Source organism: Cherax quadricarinatus, unplaced genomic scaffold (assembly GCF_038502225.1).
Source record: "Cherax quadricarinatus isolate ZL_2023a unplaced genomic scaffold, ASM3850222v1 Contig1382, whole genome shotgun sequence".
Taxonomy (NCBI): domain Eukaryota; kingdom Metazoa; phylum Arthropoda; class Malacostraca; order Decapoda; family Parastacidae; genus Cherax; species Cherax quadricarinatus.
Window position 1 is genome coordinate 39,871 of NW_027196408.1, and position 20,148 is coordinate 60,018.

General features: G+C 48.6%; 1 long non-coding RNA gene across 1 annotated transcript in view; it reads right to left on the minus strand.

Annotated features, from left to right (window-relative positions):
* Positions 1-7,459: 7,459 nt before the first annotated feature.
* Positions 7,460-20,148, minus strand: part of LOC128700066 (uncharacterized) — a 32,968-nt gene continuing 20,279 nt past the window's right edge. The window contains exons 2-3 of the long non-coding RNA XR_011391322.1: positions 7,905-7,971; positions 7,460-7,549 (exon numbers count right to left, since the gene is read on the minus strand). This is a non-coding gene — a long non-coding RNA (uncharacterized lncRNA). The remainder of the gene's footprint in view (positions 7,550-7,904; positions 7,972-20,148) is intronic.

Genomic DNA, 20,148 nt, shown 5'->3' on the forward strand with positions numbered 1-20,148 from the left:
GCCTAATAGCTTCCACCACGCAGGTGCGCCGTAGCTTCCACCAGGCAGGTGCCTAGTAGGTTCCACCAAGCAGGTGCCTAGTAGGTTCCACCAGGCAGGTTCCCCGTAGCTTCCAATAGGCAGGTGCCCCGTAGCTTCCACCAGGAAGGTGCCCTTTAACTTCCACCAGGAAGGTGCCCCGTAGCTTACACCAGGCAGGTGCGCCGTAGCTTCCAGCAGGCAGGTGCCCCGTAGCTCCCACCAGGCAATTGCTAAGTAGCTTCCACCAAGCAGGTGCGCCGTAGCTTCCACCAGGCAGTTGTCCCGTAGCTTCCACCAGAAAGGTGCCCTGTAGCTTCCACCAGGCAGGTGCCCCGCAGCTTCCACCAGGTAGGTGCCCCGTAGCTTCCACCAGGAAGGTGCCCTTTAACTTCCACCAGGAAGGTGCCCCGTAGCTTACACCAGGCAGGTGCGCCGTAGCTTCCAGCAGGCAGGTGCCCCGTAGCTCCCACCAGGCAATTGCTAAGTAGCTTCCACCAAGCAGGTGCGCCGTAGCTTCCACCAGGCAGTTGTCCCGTAGCTTCCACCAGAAAGGTGCCCTGTAGCTTCCACCAGGCAGGTGCCCCGTAGCTTCCACCAGGCAGGTGCGTAATAGCTTCTACCAGTCGGGAGCCTAATAGTTTCCACCAGGCAGGAACTAAGTAGCTTCCACCAGGAAGGTGCCCCGTAGCTTCCACCATGCAGGTGCCTAGTAGCTTCCACAAGACAGGTGCGTAATAGCTTCCACAAGGCAGGTGCCTAATAGTTTCCACCAGGCAGGTTCCTACTAACATCCACCAGACAGGTGCGCCCGTAGTTTTCACAATGTAAGTGCGTCGTACCTTCCACCAGGCAGGTGCCCCGTAGCTTCCACCAGGCAGGTGCCCTGTAGCTTCCACCATGCAGGTGCTCTGTAACTTCCCCCAGGCAGGTGCCCAATAGCTTCCATCAGGCAGGTGCCTAGTACTTTCCACCAGGCAGGTGCCCCGTTCCTTCCACCAGGCAGGTGTGCCGTAACTTCCACCAGGAAGGCTCCTAGTAGCTTCCAGCAGGCAGGCGCCCCGTAGCTTCCACCAGCCAGGTGCCCCGTAGCTTCCACAAGGCAGGTGACCCATAGCTTCCACCAGGTAGGTGACCCGTAGCTTCCACCAGGCAGGTGCCCCGTAGCTTCCATAAGGAAGGTGCTCCGTAGCTTCCACCAAGCAGGTGCACCGTAGCTTCCAACAGGCAGTTGCGCCGTAGCTTCCACCTGGCAGGTGCCCGGTAGCTTTCACCATGCAGACTCCTAGTAGCTTCCACCAGGCAGGTGTTAAGTAGCTTCAACCAGGCAAGTGTTAAGTAGCTTTCACCAGGCAGGTGCTCCGTAGCTTCCACCAGGCAGGTGCCTAGTAGCTTCCTCTAGGCAGGTGCGCCTTAGCTTCCACCAGGCAGGTGCCTAGTAGGTTCCACCAGGCAGGTTCCCCGTAGCTTCCACTAGGCAGGTGCTAAGTATCTTCCACCAGGAAGGTGCCCTTTACCTTCCACCAGGCAGGTGGCCCATAGCTTCCAGCAGGCAGGTGCCCCGTAGCTCCCACCAGGCAATTGCTAAGTAGCTTCCACCAAGCAGGTCCGCCGTAGCTTCCACCAGGCAGTTGTCCCGTAGCTTCCACCAGGAAGGTGCCCTGTAGCTTCAACCAGGCAGGTGCCCCGCAGCTTCCACCAGGTAGGTGCGCCGTAGCTTCCACCAGGCAGGTGCCCTATAGCTTCCACAAGGCAGGTGACCCATAGCTTCCACCAGGTAGGTGACCCGTAGCTTCCAACAGGCAGGTGCCCCGTAGCTTCCACCAGGCAGGTGCGTAATAGCTTCTACCAGGCAGGTGCGCCGTAGCTTCCAGCAGGCAGGTGCCCCGCAGCTTCCACAAGGCAGGCTCCTAGTAGCTTCCACCAGGCAGGCGCCCCGTAGCTTCCACCAGGCAGGTGCCCCATAGCTTCCACCAGGCAGGCTCCTAGGAGCTTCCACCCGGCAGGTGCCCCGTAGCTTCCACCAGGCAGGTGCTCCGTAGCTTCCACCAGGCAGGTGCTCCGTAGCTTCCACCTGGCAGGCGCTAAGTAGCTTCCACCAGGCAGGTGCTCCGTAGCTTCCACCAGGCAGGTGCCTAATAGCTTCCACCACGCAGGTGTGCCGTAGCTTCCACCAGGCAGGTGCCTAGTAGATTCCAACAAGCAGGTGCCTAGTAGGTTCCACCAGGCAGGTTCCCCGTAGCTTCCACTAGGCAGGTGCTAAGTATCTTCCACCAGGAAGGTGCCCTTTAGCTTCCACCAGGCAGGTGCTCCGTAGCTTCCACCAGGCAGGTGCCTAGTAGCTTCCACCAGGCAGGTGCTCCGTAGCTTCCACAAGGCAGGTGCCTAGTAGCTTCCTCTAGGCAGGTGTGCCTTAGCTTCCACCAGGCAGGTGCCTAGTAGGTTCCACCAGGCAGGTGCCTAGTAGGTTCCACAAGGCATGTGGCCCATAGCTTCCACCAGGCAGTTGCGCCGTAGGCTCCACCAGGCAGGTGCCTAATAGATTCCACCAGGCAGGTGCGCCGTAGCTTCCACCAGGCAGGTGCCCCATAGCTTCCACCAAGCAGGCGCTAAGTAGCTTCCACCAGGCAGCTGCCCCGTAGCTTCCACCAAGCAGGCGCTAAGTAGCTTCCACCAGGCAGGTACTCCGTAACTTCCACCAGGCAGGTGCCCCGTAGCTTGCACCAGGCAGGTGCCTAGTAGCTTCCACGAGGCAGGTGCCTAGTAGCTTCCACCAGGCAGGTGCCTAGAAGCTACCACCAGGCAGGTGCCCCATAGCTTCCACCAGGCAGGTGCAAAGTAGCTTCCACCAGGCAGGCGCTAAGTAGCTTCCACCAGGCAGGTGCCCCGTAGCTTCCACCAGGCAGGTTCTCCGTAGCTTCCACCAGGCAGATGCCCCGTAACTTCCACCAAGCAGGTGCCTAGTAGCTTCCATCAGGCAGGTGCCTAGTAGCTTCCGCCAGGAAGGTGCCCCGTGGCTTCCAACAGGCAGGTGCCTATTAGCTTTCACCAGGCAGGTGCCTAGTACCTTCCACCAGGCAGGTGCCCCGTAGCTTCCAACAGGCAGGTGCCTATTAGCTTCCACCAGGCAGGTACCCCGTAGCTTCCACCAGGCAGTTGCTAAGTAGCTACCACCAGGCAGGTGCCTAGAAGTTTCCACCAGGCAGATGCCCCATAGTTTCCACCAGGCAGGCGCCTAGTAGCTTCCACCCGGCAGGTGCCTAGTAGCTTCCACCATGCAGGTGTCTAGTAGCTTCCACCCGGCAGGTTCCTAGTAATTTCTACCATGCAGGCGCCTAGTAGGTTCCTCCAGGCAGATGCTTAGTAACTTCCTCCAGGCAGGTGCCTAGTGTCTTACACCAGGCAAGTGCCTAGTAGCTTCCACCTGGTAAGATAAGATAAGATAAGATTTCGTTCGGATTTTTAACCCCGGAGGGTTAGCCACCCAGGATAACCCAAGAAAGTCAGTGCGTCATCGAGGACTGTCTAACTTATTTCCATTGGGGTCCTTAATCTTGTCCCCCAGGATGCGACCCACACCAGTCGACTAACACCCAGGTACCTATTTGCTGCTAGGTGAACAGGACAACAGGTGTAAGGAAACGTGTCGAATGTTTCCACCCGCCGGGAATCGAACCCGGGCCCTCCGTGTGTGAAGCGGGAGCTTTAGCCACCAGGCCACCGGGCCACCGGTGCCTAGTAGCTTCCACCAGGCAGGTTCCTAGTAGCTTCCACCAGGCGGGTGCCTAGTAGCTTTCTCCAGGAAGGTGCCTAGCAGCTTACACCAGTAGGTGCCCCGTATCTTCTTCCAGGCAGGTACCCCGTAGCTTCTACCAGGCAGGTGCCTAGAAGTTTCCACCAGGCAGGTGCGTAGTAGCTTCCACCAGGCATGTGCCTAGTAGCTTCCACCAGGCAGGTGCCTAGTAGCTTCCACTATGCAGGCGCCTAGTAGCTTCCACCAGGCAGGTGCCTAGTAGCTTCCACAAGGCAGGTGCCTAGTATCTTCCACTATGCAGGCGCCTAGTATCTTCCACCAAGCAGACGCCTAGTAGCTTCCACCAGGCATATGTCTAGTAGCTTCCTCCAAGCAGGTGCCTAGTAGCCTCCTCCAGGCATACATCTAGTAGCTTCGTCCAGGCAGGTGCCTAGTAGCTTCCACAAAGCAAGTGCCTAGTAGCCTCCTCCAGGCATAAGTCTAGTAGCTTCCTCCAGGCATGTACCTAGTAGCTTCCACAAAGCAAGTGCCTAGTAGCTTCCACCAGGCAGATGCTTAGTAACTTCCACCAGGCAAGTACCTAATAGCTTCCACCAGGCAGGTGCCTAGTAGCTTCCACCAGGCAGATGCTTAGTAACTTCCTCCAGGCAGGTGCCTAGTAGCTTCCACCAAGCAAGTGCCTAGTAGCTTCCACCAGGCATGTGCCTAGTAGCTTCCACCAGGCAGGTTCCTAGTAGCTTCCAGCAGGCGGGTGCCTAGTAGCTTCGTCCAGGCAGGTGACTAGTAGCTTACACCAGGAGATACCCCGTAGCTTCTTCCAGGCAGGTGCCCCGTAGCTTATATCAGGCAGGTGCCTAGAAGCTTCCACGAGCCAGGCGCCTAGTAGCTTCCACCAGGGAGGCACCTTGTAGCTTCCACTAGGCAGGTGCATAGTAGCTTGCACCAGGCAGGTGCCGAGTAACTTCCAGCAGGCAGGCGCCTAGTAGCTTCCACCAGGCATTTGCCTAGTAGCTTCCAACAGGCAGGTAACTAGTAGCTTCTACCAGGCAGGTTCCTAGTAGCTTGCGCCAGGCAGGTGCCTAGTAGGTTCCACTAGGCAGGTACATAGTAATTTCCACCAGGTAGGTGCCTAGATAAGATAAGATAAGATAAGATTTCGTTCGGATTTTTAACCCATGAGGGTTAGCCACCCAGGATAACCCAAGAAAGTCAGTGCGCCATCGAGGACTGTCTAACTTATTTCCATTGGGGTCCTTAATCTTGTCCCCTAGGATGCGACCCACACCAGTCGACTAACACCTAGGTACCTATTTGCTGCTAGGTGAACAGGACAACAGGTGTAAGGAAACGTGTCGAAATGTTTCCACCCTCCGGGAATCGAACCCGGGCCCTCCGTGTGTGAAGCGGGAGCTTTAGCCACCAGGCCACCGAGTAGCTTCCAACAGACAGGTGCCTAGTAGTTTCCACTAGGCAGGTGTCTTGAAGCCTCCAACAGGCAGGTGCCTTGTAGCTTCCACCAGGCAGGTGCCAAGTAGCTTCCACCAGGCAGGTGCCTAGTAGTTTCCACCAGGTAGGTGCCAAGTAGCTTCCAACAGACAGGTGCCTAGTAGTTTCCACTAGGCAGGTGTCTTGAAGCCTCCAACAGGCAGGTGCCTTGTAGCTTCCACCAGGCAGGTGCCAAGTAGCTTCCACCAGGCAGGTGCCTAGTAGCTTCCACCAGGAAGGCGCCTAGTAGCTTCCACAAGGCAGGTGCCCCGTAGTTTCCATCAGGCAGGTGCCCCGTAGCTTCCACCAGGCAGGTACCTAGTAGCTTCCACCAGGCAGATGCCTAGTAGCTTCCAACAGGCAGGTAACTAGTAGCTTCTACAAGGCAGATGTCCTGTAGCTTCAACCAGTGCAGGTTCCTAGTAGCTTGTGCCAGGCATGTGCCTAGTAGGTTCCACTAGGAAGGTACCTAGTAGTTTTTACCAGGTAGGTGCCTAGTAACTTGCAACAGACAGGTGCCCCGTAGCTTCCTCCAGGCAGGTGCCTAGTAGCTTCCACCAGGCAGGTGCCTAGTAGCTTCCACCAGGCAGGTGCCCCGTAGCTTCCTCCATGCAGGAGCCCCGTAGCATCCTCCAGGCAGGTGCCTAGTTGCTTCCACCAGGCAGGTGCCTAGTAGCTTACACCAGGCAGGTGCCCCGTAGTTTCCACCAGGCAGGTGCCTAGTAGCTTCCACCAGGCAGGTGCCCCGTAGTTTCCACCAGGTAGGTGCCTAGTAGCTTCCACTGCGCAGGCGCCTTGAAGCTTCCACCAGGCTGGTGCCTAGTAGCTTCAACCAGGCAGGTTCATAATAGCTTGCACTCGGCAGGTGCCTAGTAGCTTCCACTAGTCAGTTACCTAGTAGCTTCCACCAGGTAGGTGTCTAGTAGCTTCCAACAGACATGTGCCTAGTAGCTTCCATCGGGTAGGTGCCCTGTAGCTTCCACCAGGCAAGCACGTAGTAGCTTCCACCAGGCAGGTGCCCCGTAGCTTCCACCACGCATGTGCCCCGTAGCTTCCACCAGGCAGGTGTCCCGTAGCTTCCACCAGGCAGGTGCCCCGTATCATCCACCAAGCAGGTGCTCCGTAGCTTTCACCAGGCAGGCGCCTAGTAGCTTCCAGCATGCAGGCGCCTAGTAGCTTCCACCAGGCAGGCGCCTAGTAGCTTCCACCAAGCAGGTGCCTAATAGCTTCCACCAGGCAGGTGCCTAGTAGCTTCCACAATGCAGGCGCCTATTAGCTTCCACCAGGCAGGCGCCTAGTAGCTTCCACCAGGCAGGTGCCCCGTAGCTTCCACCAGGCAGGCGCCTAGTAGCTTCCACCAGACAGGCGCCTAGTAGCTTCCACCAGGCAGGTGTCTAGTAGCTTCCACCAGGTAGGTGCCTAGTAGCTTCCACCAGGCAGGTGCCTAGTAACTTCCACCAGGCAGGTGCCTTGTAGCTTCCACCAAGCAGGTGCCTAGTAGCTTCCACCAAGCAGGTGCCTAGTAGCTTCCACCAAGCAGGTGCCTAGTAGCTTCCACCAAGCAGGTGCCCCGTAGCTTCCACCAGGCTTGTGCCCCGTAGCTTCCACCAGGCAGGTGTCCCGTAGCTTCCACCAGGCAGGTGCCCCGTATCATCCACCAAGCAGGTGCTCCGTAGCTTTCACCAGGCAGGCGCCTAGTAGCTTCCAGCATGCAGGCGCCTAGTAGCTTCCACCAGGCAGGCGCCTAGTAGCTTCCACCAAGCAGGTGCCTAATAGCTTCCACCAGGCAGGTGCCTAGTAGCTTCCACAATGCAGGCGCCTATTAGCTTCCACCAGGCAGGCGCCTAGTAGCTTCCACCAGGCAGGTGCCCCATAGCTTCCACCAGGCAGGCGCCTAATAGCTTCCACCAGACAGGCGCCTAGTAGCTTCCACCAGGCAGGTGCCTAGTAGCTTCCACCAGGCAGGTGCCTAGTAGCTTCCACCAGGCAGGTGCCTAGTAGCTTCCACCAGGCAGGTGCCTAGTAGCTTCTACCAGGGAGGTTCCCCGTAGCTTCCACCAAGCAGCCCATCATATTTTTTATAGCAGGATGCCATCATTCAAAATAGATCAGTATAAAAAATAATCAAATTTAACTTCATTATAGGAATTCTGACTTTTGTCATGAGTTAATGATCCACAGAATGACTTTTTTTTTACTCACGGAAGGATTTAGCTGTCTTCATGCAGGAGCCAGGGCAGTTAGTGGTAATTTGAGTGCCCACTCCTCCGACGTAACACTTGAGGGCATATCCTGTCATTGAGGGAAGCAACTCTTACAATAATTTTTTTTTCAATTATAACATTAATAAATTCTACGAAACTGTATGTGTCAAGAAAATAAACAAAGATTTATGTTTCAAAACAATAATTTGGGTGGAGCTCTTTTACTGTTAAGATGTAAACGTCAACACAGCGATACCTCGACCAAATAAACACTAATTTTGCAAGTTGTTCCATTATTTAAAATCTCGTTCCGCTCAAGTTTAGCGCTCCCCATGATTATAATAATAATTTAAATCTCGTTAACAATAAGCCATTTAATCTATTATTGAGGTATTTGATAATTATGAAAACTGGTAAGAAAATTATAGAGATAATGAGCTTACCGGTGTGGAAGACGACCATGAGAGCAACAACAGCACAAACGACACTCCTCATTGTAGCTGTCTTCTTCTGTCAAGGAAATGAAACGTCATCACAATACTAGATCAACATCTCTTCACAATCATCTTACACTTCCTCACAAGGAATTTACACTTTCTGAAAGAATATAAACCTCACAAGAACTTTATACTTTCTCATAAGGAATATAGTGTTCACAAGGTACTTATTCACCTGCTTCTATTCTCTCACACAGGGAATGTAGTGTCTACCTGCGTGTATTCTCCCTCAAACCTTCGATGCACTTTGTGTTCTTGGATGACAATTTTTGATTCACTTACAATGTGCTGGAAAATTAATCAGAAATGCCGAGGTTGTAATGATTTGCATGAAGAATGAACCTGTGTGAGTCATTCAGCACAAGGTGAAGACTCGATCCTACGTTCACTAAACCTGTGTGAGTCATTCAGCACAAGGTGAAGACTCGATCCTACGTTCACTAAACCTGTGTGAGTCATTCAGCACAAGGTGAAGACTCGATCCTACGTTCACTAAACCTGTGTGAGTCATTCATCACAAGGTGAAGACTCGATCCTACGTTCACTAAACCTGTGTGAGTCATTCATCACAAGGTGAAGACTCGATCCTACGTTCACTAAACCTGTGTGAGTCATTCATCACAAGGTGAAGACTCGATCCTACGTTCACTAAACCTGTGTGAGTCATTCATCACAAGGTGAAGACTCGATCCTACGTTCACTAAACCTGTGTGAGTCATTCATCACAAGGTGAAGACTCGATCCTACGTTCACTAAACCTGTGTGAGTCATTCATCACAAGGTGAAGACTCGATCCTACGTTCACTAAACCTGTGTGAGTCATTCACGTTCACAAGGTGAAGACTCGATCCTACGTTCACTAAACCTGTGTGAGTCATTCATCACAAGGTGAAGACTCGATCCTACGTTCACTAAACCTGTGTGAGTCATTCATCACAAGGTGAAGACTCGATCCTACGTTCACTAAACCTGTGTGAGTCATTCATCACAAGGTGAAGACTCGATCCTACGTTCACTAAACCTGTGTGAGTCATTCAGCACAAGGTGAAGACTCGATCCTACGTTCACTAAACCTGTGTGAGTCATTCAGCACAAGGTGAAGACTCGATCCTACGTTCACTAAACCTGTGTGAGTCATTCAGCACAAGGTGAAGACTCGATCCTACGTTCACTAAACCTGTGTGAGTCATTCAGCACAAGGTGAAGACTCGATCCTACGTTCACTAAACCTGTGTGAGTCATTCATCACAAGGTGAAGACTCGATCCTACGTTCACTAAACCTGTGTGAGTCATTCATCACAAGGTGAAGACTCGATCCTACGTTCACTAAACCTGTGTGAGTCATTCATCACAAGGTGAAGACTCGATCCTACGTTCACTAAACCTGTGTGAGTCATTCATCACAAGGTGAAGACTCGATCCAACGTTCACTAAACCTGTGTGAGTCATTCATCACAAGGTGAAGACTCGATCCTACGTTCACTAAACCTGTGTGAGTCATTCATCACAAGGTGAAGACTCGATCCTACGTTCACTAAACCTGTGTGAGTCATTCAGCAAAAATAATAATTATGGTGAGAAAATAATGAAATTAGTAATAAAAGTTACATAATAGTATAGTGGTAATAACACTTATGGGCTACAAACGATGCAGAGAGAAGACTGCAGTCAGTGGTAATGTTGTGCCTGGGGGCAATGTGTGGTGTGAATGTTGTGTAGACTAGAACGTGTAGGGTTAATGAAAGTATTGTCCAGAGGGGTAAGGATTGGGAAAGGTGGTTGGGCACTTCGAGAAAATGGATCAAAATAGGATGACATGGAAGGTGTAAAATAGGATGACATGGAGGGTGTAGAATAGGATGATATGGAGGGTGTAAAATAGGATGACATGGAGGGTGTAGAATAGGATGACATGGAGGGTGTAGAATAGGATGACATGGAGGGTGTAGAATAGGATGACATGGAGGGTGTAGAATAGGATGACATGGAGGGTGTAAAAGGTTAGAAAGGTTAGAGGGAGGAGGTAAAGAAGGTTTTCTATGGAAAGGGTTTGGACATCCAGCAGGCGTGAGCGAGCATGTTAGATAGGGGCAAGTGGAAGGAAAGCGTTATTTTTTTTAATTGATGGGCTTTTGGAGTGTGTTTATAAAGTAACATTTATGAAGGGATTCAGTGAAACCAGTTAGCCGGATTTCAGTATTGGAGGTTGTTACGACTCTGCTGTCGTAACTTAAATAAAATGTTCCTGCCTCCTAAAGGCTGCTGACACTGCTGTCTCGGGGTTATAAAATTACTCTGAAAAAACACAGCAAACCTTGTGCCAGCTTGTGCTCAAATATTAAATAAAATTATTATTAGGAAGGACAAAAACTCACCTATGTAAAAATATATCTATATTAATAATAGTAACTTATATACAACCTACAATCTACTACAAAAAACCACCACACTCCAGCACATTAACTCACTAGCACACTGCTACTGATGAGTTAAACAAAATAAATCATCAGGGAGGCACCATGACATACACACCCCCGTCTTCACTTCTGTCTGGTAGACTAATTACCAGCAGGCAAAACACCATACAGTACTCTCGCATAAACAGGCCTCTGCATAGTAGGGCCTTATAGATAAACATGAGAGCACTTAAACACAAACACCTATAGTATACACTAAAAAACTTAGCAAAATTACCTACTCAAACTACCGCCCAAATATGACGACTTTACCCCCGTCACCACCCGACTCCTACTGAACTAAACACATCTCTCATCTGCTCCTGTCCTGGCCACTGCCTCACTGACAGGAATAAAATGCGTTAGCTTTCAGGGAATAATACACGTCCATTTTCAGTATACTACACGGAAAATGACATTATATATGAAGTGTTATTTTATATATATTTTTTAAGCATGTCACTGCATAACAGAGGTGGAAAGTACAATGCCTCCAATCTGAAGGAGAGATGGGGATATTGCAGTTTGGAGGTGCTTCTGAGCTGTAATGTCGGCACAACTCTGGAAAGACTGTGATAGAATGATGAAAGTATTTCTTCTTTTTCGGGTCACCCTTCCTCTGTGGGAGACGGCCATTGTTAGAAAATGTATATTATTATTAATAATAATATAGATATGTCATGAGTGTACACTAGTTATGTATCATGTATGTAAACTTGTCATGTATACCCGAATAACCAATGAATGACTATTAGGGTTTGTATTTTCAAATACCGCCTCAGCTAGTATCCGACAAGTCAGTCGATATCCAAGCATGGGCGAGACTAGATAAGTGACTGTATGGCTTATATTATTCTTCCAATAAAGGCAGAAGAAACCGCCATGAAGTGTTATTGTACATGTCAGTCAAGGAACCCACTGTCAAACCTCCAAGACAGATATGGTATCAGCTGTCACTGAAATCCTGTTTATGTCTGCGATCTAGATGGTTTTATTTCTTGTCATTTGTGTATCACTGCGCATAGCTTTAATTAACAATATAGTGTTATATTAGGATATACTCATGTATGGTTTATTAAGAACACTGCAAGACTCAGTGTTAAACATTGCAGTGTAGTAACTTTTGCAGATGATCCTGCTTTGGGTATATTTTCTTGATGAATTAAACAATTGCACAAATGGAAACGTTTTGGCAGCCAGCAGCTTCCTCAGCCCAGTACAGAGAAGAATGGTTGAAGATCGGAAGAAACTTGATGAAATCAGTCCCACTGCCTGGAGTCAGTGAATTCAGTCCATCAATCTTTAAAAGAGTGAAGCTTATATACTGCAGACAGGCGAGGCGAAGCAGTTGTAGATGGTGTCATCTTGGATAAATCCACTGGTGAAGGAATGTCATGCCAATATGTCAGGCAATCGTACAGTTAGCTTCCTTAACCTGTAGGAATGACCTACTTCCATATATATATATATATATATATATATATATATATATATATATATATATATATATATATATATATATATATATATATATATATATATATATACATATATATATTTATATGTCGAGCCGAATATGTAAAACTGGTCAATCAGCAAGAACTCATTTAAAATTAAGTCCTTTCTAAAAATTTATCTTACACGTTTAAAGATATATTTTTTCATTAATGTTAATGTAAAAATTTTTAATTTTGCACCAAAAGAATCTTAGAAAACTTACCTAACCTTATTATAACAAGAACAATTTATTTTAGCCTAACCCAACTATATATATTTTAGATTTGTTTACAATAATTTAATACTAAACAAACACAGTGAAATATATTTTTTTCGTTAGGTTCAGAATGATTTTGGCGAAATTATTGCATACACAAATTTTCGCTTGTCCTATATGGCAAGATGAACGTTGCTATTTAAGCCAAGATCGCAAGTTCTGCCTATTCGGCACGACATATATATATATATATATATATATATATATATATATATATATATATATATATATATATATATATATATATATATATATATATATATATACACACACACACACACACACACACACACACATACACACACACACACACACACACACACACACACACACACACACACACACACACACACACACACACACACACACACACACACACACGGAGTTTATCTGGAGAATGTTTCGAGGGGTCAACGTCCCCGCAGCTCGGTTTGAGACTAGAATCAGGGCCTGATTAACCCGGCAGTTATTGTTGGCCGCATGCAAACCGACATACGAACCACAGCCTGGTTGATCAGGTACTGACTTTAGGTGCCTGTCCAGTGCCTTACTGAAGACAGCCAGGGGTCTATTGGTAATCCCCCTTATGTATGCTGGGAGTCAGTTGAACAGTCTTGGGCCCCTAACACTTATTTTGTTGTCTCTTAACGTGCTAGTGACACCCCTGCTTTTCATTGGGGGAATGTTGCATCATCTGCAGAGTCTTTTGCTTTCATAGAGAGTGATATTCGTGTGCAAGTTTAGTACTAATCCCGCTAGGATTTTCAAAGCGTATATAATCATATATCTCTCACGTCTGCGTTCTAGAGAGTACAGGTTGAGGAACTTTAGGCATTCCCAGTAATTGAGCTGTTTTATCACAATTATATGTGCCTTGAAGGATCTCTGTACATATTCTAGGTCAGCAATTTCACCTGTCTTGAAAGGTGCTGTTAGTGTGCAGCAATATTCCAGCCTAGATAGAACAAGCGACCTGAAGAGTGTCATCATGGGCTTGGCCTCCCTAGTTTTGAAGGTTCTCATTATCCATCCTGTCATATTTCTAGCAGATGCGATTAATACAATGTTATGGTCCTTGAAGGTGAGATCCTCCGACATGATCACTCCCAGATCTTTTACATTAGTTTTTCATTCTATTGTGTGGTTGGAATTTGTTTTAATTTCCTCACATTTTTGCATATCGGAGTAACTGAAATTTCTCATCACTGAACTTATTGTTTTCTGCGGCCCGTTTAAAAATCTGGCCGATGTCCGTCTGGAGTCTTGCGGTATCTTCAATGGAGGACACTGCCATGCAAATTCGGGTGACATCTGCAAAGGAAGAAACGGTGCTGTGGCTTACATCCCTGTTTGTCAGGTATGAGGATGAGGAATACAATGGGAGCGAGTAGTGTGCCTTGTGGCACACAGCTCCTCACCGCAGCTGCCTCACACAGCTTCTCACCGCAGCTGCCTCACACAGCTCCTCACCGCAGCTGCCTCACACAGCTTCTCACCGCAGCTGCCTCACACAGCTTCTCACCGCAGCTGCCTCACACAGCTTCTCACCGTAGCTGCCTCACACAGCTCCTCACCGTAGCTGCCTCACACAGCTCCTCACCGTAGCTGCCTCACACTTGACTCTCTCTTTACTACTGCTCTTTGTGTTCTCTTTGTTATGGAATTATCGATCTCTATACAAACTTTTCCTGTTATTCCTTTATTCCGCAATTTTGTGAGCTATTACACCATGGTCACAGCCGGACTGTGGCTCGTATGTTGGACTGCGTGCAGCCAGCAGTAACAGCCTGGTTGATCAGGCTCTGATCCACCAGGAGGCCTGGTCACAGACCGGGCCGCGGGGGCGTTGATCCCCAGTACTCTCTCCAACAAACTCCAGGTCACACTTGCCAAAGAACATAAGAAGGAGCACTACCGTACTGGCTAATGCGAGGCAAGTCCAAGTCACCAACCAACTTATGCCACTGACCCATCCCAGTCAGGTCCAGGTCACATCCACTTAAGGAAGGAGCACGGCATCAGACCTACTAGCACAAGCTAGTCGGGTCCAACTCACACCTACACAAACCCACTCAGGTATATATCTGACCAATTTTTAAAACTCCACAGCATATTAGTTTCTATGACAGTGCTCAGGAGTTTGTTCCACTCATCCACAACTCTATTACCAAACCAGTGCTTTCCTATATCCTTCCTGAATCTGAATTTTTCCAACTTGAAACCGTTGCTGCGAGTCCTGTCTTGGGTAGATATTTTTAGCATGCTATTTACATCCCCTTTATTTATTCCTGATTTCCATTTATACACCTCAGTCATATCCCCCCTAATTCTACACCTTTCTAGAGAGTGCAGATTCAGGGCCCTTAGTCTATCCTCATAGGGAAGATTTCTGATACATGGGATCATCTTTGTCATCCTCCTCTGTACGTTTTCCAGAGCATTTATATCCATTCTGAAATACGGTGACCAGAACTGAGCAGCATAGTCTAAATGAGGCCTAACCAAGGATATATAGAGTTGAAGAACACCCTGATGACTTCTATTATTTATACTTCTAGATACGAAGCGTGTGTGCCCTATGTACCAGGCACACACGCATTGTACACCAGGCACCCACGCATTGTACACCAGGCACCCACGCATTGTACACCAGGCACCCACGCATTGTACAAGGGCACCCACGCATTGTACACCGGGCACCCACGCATTGTACACTGGGCACCCACGCATTGTACACGGGGCACCCACACATTGTACACTGGGCACCCATGCAATGTACACAGGGCACCCACACATTGTACAAGGGCACCCATGCATTGTACACTGGGCACCCATGCAATGTACACAGGGCACCCACACATTGTACAAGGGCACCCATGCATTGTACACCAGGCACCCACGCACTGTACACCGGGCACCCACGCATTGTACAAGGGCACCCGCACATTGTACAAGGGCACCCATGCATTGTACACCTGGCTCCCACGCACTGTACACTGGGCACCCATGCATTGTACACAGGGCACCCACTCATTGTACACCGGGCACCCACTCATTGTACACCGGGCACCAACGCATTGTACACAGGGCACCCACGCATTGTACACCGGGAACCCACGCATTGTACCTACACCGGGCACCCACGCATTGTATACCGGGCACCCACGCATTGTACACCGGGCACCCACGCATTGTACACAGGGCACCCACGCATTGTGCACCGGGAACCCACGCATTGTACCTACACCGGGCACCCACGCATTGTATACCGGGCACCCACGCATTGTACACCGGGCACTCACGCATTGTACACCGGGCACCCACGCCTTGCACACCGGGCACCCACGCATTGTACACCGGGCGCCCACGCATTGTACACAGGGCACCCACGCATTGTATTACCTGGAGTTTACCTGGAGAGAGTTCCGGGGGTCAACGCCCCCGCGGCCCGGTCTGTGACCAGGCCTCCTGGTGGATCAGAGCCTGATCAACCAGGCTGTTGCTGCTGGCTGCACGCAAACCAACGTACGAGCCAGAGCCCGGCTGATCAGGAACCGACTTTAGGTGCTTGTCCAGTGCCAGCTTGAAGACTGCCAGGGGTCTGTTGGTAATCCCCCTTATGTGTGCTGGGAGGCAGTTGAACAGTCTCGGGCCCCTGACACTTATTGTATGGTCTCTTAACGTGCTAGTGACACCCCTGCTTTTCATTGGGGGGATGGTGCATCGTCTGCCAAGTGCTTTCGTAGTGAGTGATTTTCGTGTGCAAGTTTGGTACTAGTCCCTCTAGGATTTTCCAGGTGTATATAATCGTGTATCTCTTCCTCCTGCGTTCCAGGGAATACAGGTTTAGGAACCTCAAGCGCTCCCAGTAATTGAGGTGTTTTATCTCCGTTATGCGTGCCGTGAAGGTTCTCTGTACATTTTCTAGGTCGGCAATTTCACCTGCCTTGTAAGGTGCTGTTAGTGTGCAGCAATATTCCAGCCTAGATAGAACAAGTGACCTGAAGAGTGTCATCATGGGCTTGGCCTCCCTAGTTTTGAAGGTTCTCATTATCCATCCTGTCATTTTTCTAGCAGATGCGATTGATACAATGTTATGGTCCTTGAAGGTGAGATCCTCTGACATAATCACTCCCAGGTCTTTGACGTTGGTGTTTCGCTCTATTTTGTGGCCAGAATTTGTTTTGTACTCTGATGAAGATTTAATTTCCTCATGTTTACCATATCTGAGTAATTGAAATTTCTCATCGTTGAACTTCATATTGTTTTCTGCAGCCCACTGAAAGATTTGGTTGATGTCCGCCTGGAGCCTTGCAATGTCTGCAATGGGGAACCCACGCATTGTACACTGGGCACCCACGCATTGTATACCGGGAACCCACGCATTGTACACCGGGCACCCACGCATTGTACACCGGGCTCCCATCATTGTACACCGGGCACTCACGCACTGTACACCGGGCACTCACGCATTGTACACCGGGCACCCACGCATTGTACACCGGGCACCCACGCATTGTACATAGGGCACCCACGCATTGTACACCGGGCACCCACGCATTGTACACTGGGCACCCACGCATTGTACACCGGGCACCCACGCATTGTACACCTAACACCCACGCATTGTACACCGTGCAGCCACGCATTGTACACCGTGCACCCACGCATTGTACACCGGGCACCCACGCATTGTACACCGTGCAGCCACGCATTGTACACCATGCACCCACGCATTGTACACCGGGGACCCACGCATTGTACACTGTGCAGCCACGCATTGTACACCGGGCACCCACGCATTGTACACCGGGCACCCACGCATTGTACACCACGCAGCCACGCATTGTACACCACGCAGCCACGCATTGTACACCACGCAGCCACGCATTGTACACCACGCAGCCACTGCAGACACATTCATCACCTTCAAAACTACCATTAGAAAACATCTTATCTCCCTGATACACCCCGTCAACTAACTACACGAATACCACCTGGTGGTTCACACTTACACTCACTCACCCATTTGACCATAAACAGAAATATTAATCTCAGTCTTAAAATAATGAATCCTATGATACTCCAATACTGAAACTATGTACTGTGCCAAAACAAAAGCATTCACATTGCTAAACTCACAAACTAGTATTTAGTCACTTAGCCATAATACCAACTTATCTCATAATTTGTAATATTTTACAATTAAGAATAAAATTAAGTCTGCCAGAAATGCCTAGCCATGCTAAGCGTTCTAGTGGTACACTCTGTAATCACAATCTTACTACATGTAAACCACACAACAACCAAATTTCTGTAAACTCAGCATTGTAATCCTTATAGAGAATAAACTTTGAATTTGAATTTGAATTTGTACACCACGCAGCCACGCACTGTACACCACGCAGCCACGCACTGTACACCACGCAGCCACGCACTGTACACCACGCAGCCACGCACTGTACACCACGCAGCCACGCACTGTACACCACGCAGCCACGCACTGTACACCACGCAGCCACGCACTGTACACCACGCAGCCACGCATGGAAATAGTCCGTGGAACCTTTCCCAGTTATACTTTCATCTTCCTCAATTAAACGTTCATTTTACCCAATTATACGTTCATCTTGCACAGTTAGACGTTCATCTTGCCAATTTATACGTTCATCTTGCCCAGTTATACGCTCATTTTCCCAGTTTTACGTTCATCTTGCAAGTTAGACGTTCATCTTGCCCATTTATACGTTCATCTTGCCCAGTCAGACGTTCATTTTGCCAAATTATACGTTCATCTTGCGCAGTTAGACGTTCATCTTGCACAGTTAGACGTTCATCTTGCACAGTTAGACGTTCATCTTGCCCATTTATACGTTCATCTTGCCCAGTTAGACGTTCATTTTCCCAGTTTTACGTTCATCTTGCAAGTTAGACGTTCATCTTGCCCAGTTATACGTTCATCTTGCACAGACGTTCATCTTGCACAGTTAGACGTTCATCTCACACAGACTTTCATCTTACACAGTTAGACGTTCATCTTGCCCAGTTATACGTTCATCTTACACAGACGTTCATCTTGCACAGTTATACGTTCTTCTTGCCCAGTTGTACGTTCATCTTACAGAGACGTCTATCTTACACAGTTAGACGTTCATCTTCCCCAGTTATACGTTCATCTTTCACAGACGTTCATCTTCCCTAGTTATACGTTCATCTTACACAGACGTTTATCTTCCCCAGTTATACGTTCATCTTCCCCAGTTATACGTTCATCTTACACAGATTTTCATTTTCCCCAGTACCAACAATACCACCAGTCCGATAACATTCTTCTTTGCAAATATACAGGGTCTAAAGCCAGCAACAAACAACAAAATACCTTTCATCCGTGGACTGCTTGCAGAGGCAAAGGCAATGTTCGCGGCTTTCACTGAGACCCACATAAAGGATCATTTGGACAACGAAATATGGATCCCAGGTTACAACCTATACAGATGTGACAGAGTGAACAGGCAAAAGGGGGGGGGGGGGGTTGGCCTGTACATTGCAGAGTCACTTGTTTGCACAGAACTGCTAAATGCCTCAAATGATGTAGTGGAAGTTTTAGCAGTAAAGGTCGAGAACCAAAACCTAGTCATTGTGATAGTCTACAAGCCTCCGGATGCAACATCCCAGCAATTCCAGGAACAGCTGTTAAAAATTGACCACTGTCTGGAAAACCTTCCAGCTCCTGCACCCAACATCCTGCTCCTGGGGGATTTCAACTTAAGGCACCTAAAATGGAGGAATATAGCAAATAATATTGTTGCAGTAATAACACCAGGAGGCAGCTCTGATGAAAACTCACACTCACGCGAGCTTTTAAATCTCTGCACAAAATTCAATTTAAACCAGCAAATAATAGAGCCTACTAGACTGGAGAATACACTAGACCTCATCTTCACTAACAATGATGATCTGATAAGAAATATCACCATATCAAAAACAATATACTCAGATCACAACATAATTGAGGTTCAGTCATGTATGCGCGGAGCCCCAGACCGACATAATGAGATTAGTCACGAGGGAGCATTCACCAAATTCAACTTCAATAACAAAAACATAAAGTGGGACCAAGTAAACCAAGTCCTAACCGATATAAGCTGGGAAGATATACTAAGCAACACAGACCCCAACTTATGCCTAGAACAGATTAACTCAGTGGCACTCGATGTATGCACAAGGCTTATTCCTCTAAGAAAAAGGAGGAGTAGATGTAAAACAGAAAGAGACAGGCGCTCCCTTTACAGGCGACGGAAAAGAATAACAGAGCGGCTAAAAGAGGTCAATATATCTGAAATGCGTAGGGAGACACTGGTCAGAGAAATAGCAAGCATCGAACTTAAGCTAAAAGAATCCTTTAGGAGTCAGGAATCGCGGGAAGAACTAAAAGCCATAAATGAAATCGAAAGAAACCCAAAGTATTTCTTCTCCTATGCCAAATCAAAATCGAGAACAACGTCCAGTATTGGGCCCCTACTTAAACAAGATGGGTCCTACACAGATGACAGCAAGGAAATGAGTGAGCTACTCAAGTCCCAATATGACTCAGTTTTTAGCAAGCCGCTAACCAGACTGAGAGTAGAAGATCAAAATGAATTTTTTATGAGAGAGCCACAAAATTTGATTAACACAAGCCTATCCGATGTTATCCTGACGCCAAATGACTTCGAACAGGCGATAAATGACATGCCCATGCACTCTGCCCCAGGGCCAGACTCATGGAACTCTGTGTTCATCAAGAACTGCAAGAAGCCCCTATCACGAGCCTTTTCCATCCTATGGAGAGGGAGCATGGACACGGGGGTCGTCCCACAGTTACTAAAAACAACAGACATAGCCCCACTCCACAAAGGGGGCAGTAAAGCAACAGCAAAGAACTACAGACCAATAGCACTAACATCCCATATCATAAAA